Source organism: Oreochromis aureus, linkage group 11 (assembly GCF_013358895.1).
Source record: "Oreochromis aureus strain Israel breed Guangdong linkage group 11, ZZ_aureus, whole genome shotgun sequence".
NCBI classification, from domain to species: Eukaryota; Metazoa; Chordata; class Actinopteri; order Cichliformes; family Cichlidae; genus Oreochromis; species Oreochromis aureus.
Genome location: NC_052952.1, coordinates 13,618,766 through 13,622,691, shown reverse-complemented (window position 1 = coordinate 13,622,691; position 3,926 = coordinate 13,618,766).

Below are 3,926 nucleotides of genomic sequence, written 5' to 3'. Positions count from 1 at the left end.
ACTTCTTTGTCAGTCTGCAGGCTTGTGGTTCCTAGGATATTTAGAAGTAGAATGGGAGGCAGAGCCTTCGGCTTTCAAGCACCTCTTCTGTGGAACCAGTGCCATGTTTGGACTTAGGAGAGGGGCACCCTGTCTATTTTTAAGATTAGCTAAAAACTTTGTTTTATAGTTAGGGCTGGATCAGGTAACCCTGAATCCTCCCTTAGTTACGCTGCAATAGGTTTAGACTGCTGGGGGCTTCCTATGATGCAGTATTTCTTCTTCACTCACCTTTTTCCACTCCCTGTGTGTTTATGCATCACTCTGCATTTAATCATCAGTTATTATAATTTTCTGTCTCTCTCCCACAGCGTGTCTTTTATCCTGTCTTCTTCTCCTCACCCCCAACCGGTCACAGCAGATGGCTCCCCCTCACTGAGCCTGGTTCTGCCAGACGTTTCTTACTTTCAACAGTTTTTTAAAGAGTTTTTCCTTTCCACTGTCACCAAGTTTTTGCTCATAGAGGGTCATCTGATTGCTGGGGTTTTCTCTATTTTCTCTGTATTATTGTACGGCCGTAACCTTACAGTATAAAGTACCTTGTGGCAGATGTTGTTGTGATTTGGAGCTGTATAAATAATATCTAATTGAACTGAATCAAGTGGTGTGTAAAGGTGAGTGTATTAGACTGATTGAATCTAATCATTTAATTATTATTAGGAATGTCATTAGGCTGAACATTTCTTGAAGAGTATGCTCGAGCTCAGCCCTGGACAACTCCTAGCTCCAACACATACTGTGTTGGAGTGTAAACTACAAAAGCTGCACTACTGCCTGTATTGTTATACAGCAATAAATGATTTCTCTGTAGGAACGTGTTTGTTTTTTACTCTGTTTTAACTTCATTATGCAGACATTTGTTAGATTAAACCTGCAAGAAGGTACAAAGACCCTCGGGGCATTGTTTCTGGTAGCAGCTTATTTCACATCTCATGTGATTTTGTTACCTATGTTGCTTTGCAGTCTGCTGCTCCACTAGCTCCCGGAGCAGCTGCAAGTAAGGTGAACTCACTTATTTTCTCATTCATGAATTCATTTCATAATTCACACACCCACATGTGTCTAGCTCTTCTTGTCCCTCTTGCTGCCCCCTCTATCCCAACCATGACATCCACTACTGACTAAAGGAAAAGAACATCCATCTTTCATAGTCTTTACTCTTGTGTGCGGGTCTGTGCCTTTGGTAGAAGAGGCTACAAGGATATATGGATATGCACCCTTTAGGAGCACTGAATCCCCTGCTGCCCCTCCTCTTGCAGGCTTGATGTCCTTGCCAGCAGGAAAAGTGGTGCACTGTTGCAGACAGATAGCATCTCATATTGGCTGTTGTTACAGATTTCAGCTTGCTGCCTCTGATTCTCTGCACAGGACTGACTCTGACTACCATTATGATAAACCATTATGATCTATCAGTCAGTGACCTGGGAGTATTTGTGCTTCACATCCCTCTGAAAACTAATTTCTGGAACAAAAAGGGTAAAGTAAATCTTTGTCTCTCCCTGCCATTCTTCTTCCCCCTCCACTCCTGTCCCTCTCTTTACTCATCTGTTAAATGGAAGTCTTGTTGGGAAATGAGCCAAAGCTATTCACCCAGCCACCAGGACCCAAGGAAAATGTGGCAACTATATTTATAGCTGCTGTCTGCTTGCACCAAATAAGGTGGAACAGTCAGCAAATGAATATATCTTTTAAAATAGGATTAGGCACTTAAACGGTTGCTGGTAGTTCGTACTTAGCATTTAGTTTACAAAGTGACACTCTCCAAGAGTCATGAGTCATTTGATTAATAAGAATCCTTGAGTATGGTACCAAGACGAGGACATGGAAGATCTAGAATGAATGACATAAACCTTTTAAAATATTTACATAGGGTCACAGATCAGAGGACCTATTATATGTCTAGATTAAACATGGATTAGGAGGGCTTTGAAATAGTGACCAGTAATCTTCCGAGAGAGCTCAAAAGAACAGATGGATACACACAACACAGCTGGATAGCTTTTTCTAATATGATGATGCCATTAATTGCCATCTTGGTGGCGCTGTCACTTGGTGTTCGCTCGCTTTGTGGTAGAGTATCACTTCCTGTTCCTGCTCAAACACAGTGGTGTTTCTGAGTAGCTTTTCTGCTTAGCAATTTAATTTAAATCTTTTGATACATCCCTTTTTCATAGTATAATCTTAACGTGCTTCATCTGAATCACCCTTTCTGTGTACTCACTACCTAATTTATAGCCAAAGTATTCACTCACTGTCTCTTTACTGTTTCGCTAGCTTAGCTTAGCTCGTAGCCGACTCGTTAGCACCATGGCTACTTCACCTGTCCCTCCTGCACTTTCCTGCTCATTGTGTCAGATGTTTAGTTACTCCTCGGCCTCCTTTAGCAGTAATGATACCTGTAACAAATGTAGCATATTTGCAGCTCTGGAGGCCAGGATTACTGAATTGGAGACTCGGCCAGCACCCTTCATTCACCAGTAGCTAGCCAGGCCCCTGTAGCTGGTGCAGCCGAAGATAGCGTAGGCCCCGCTAGCTGTTCCCCGGCAGACCCCAAGCAGCTGGGGAAAGAGGGCGGCTGGGTGACGGTGAGGAGGAAGCATAGTCTTAAACTGAAGCCCCAGGTACACCACCAACCTGTTCATGTGTCTCAACCGTTTCCCCCCACTCGGCGACACACCCGCCGGGGTCAAACTCTGGTAATTGGTGATTCTGTTCTCAGACATGTGAAGCTAGAGACACCGGCAACCATAGTCAATTGTCTTCCAGGGGCCAGAGCAGGCGACATTGAAGGAAATTTAAAACTGCTGGCTAAGGGTAAACGTAAATACAGTAAGATCATAATTCACGTCGGCAGTAATGACACCAGTTACGCCAATCGGAGGTCACTAAAATCAATATTGAATCGGTGTGTAACTTTGCCAAAACAATGTCGGACTCTGCAGTTTTCTCTGGTCCCTCCCCAATCAGACCAGGAGTGACATGTTTAGCCGCATGTTCTCCTTAAATTGCTGGCTGTCTGAGTGGTGTCCCAGAAACGATGTGGGCTTCATAGATAATTGGCAAACCTTCTGGAGGAAACCTGGTCTTGTTAGGAGAGACGGCATCCATCCCACTTTGGATGGAGCAGCTCTCATTTCTAGAAATATGGACCAATTTATTAAACCCCCAAAATATGACTATCCAGAGTTGGGACCAGGAAGCAGAGTTGCAGTCTTACACGCCTCTCTGCAGCTTCTCTCCTCCTGCTACCCCCCCAAAAACCCATCTCCATTGAGACTGTGTCAGCTCCCAAACAGACAAAAAACAAACTAAAAACCAGCAATAAACAACTTAAACATAAAAATCACAAAGAAAAAGAACAATACAGTATCCACATTTGAACCAAAGAGTAAAACAGTGAAATGTGGATTATTAAATATTAGGTCTCTCTCCTCCAAGTCTCTGTTAGTACATGACTTAATAATTGATCAACAAATCGATTTACTCTGCCTTACAGAAACCTGGTTGCAGCAGGATGAGTATGTTAGTTTAAATGAATCAACACCCCGAGTCATTCTAACTACCAGAAATCCCGAAGCACAGGCCGAGGGGCGGTGTGGCAGCAATTTTCACACCAGTCTATTAATTAACGAAAGACCAAGACAGACTTTTAATTCATTTGAAAGCCTGATGCTTAGCCTCGTCCACCCCAGCTGTAAAACTCAGAAACCAGTCTTACTTGTTATCATCTATCGTCCACCTGGGCCTTACACAGAGTTTCTCTCTGATTTCTCAGACTTTTTATCTGATTTAGTGCTCAGCTCAGATAAAATAATTATTGTGGGTGATTTTAACATCCATGTAGATGCTAAAATGACAGCCTCAACATCGCATTTAATCTGTTATTA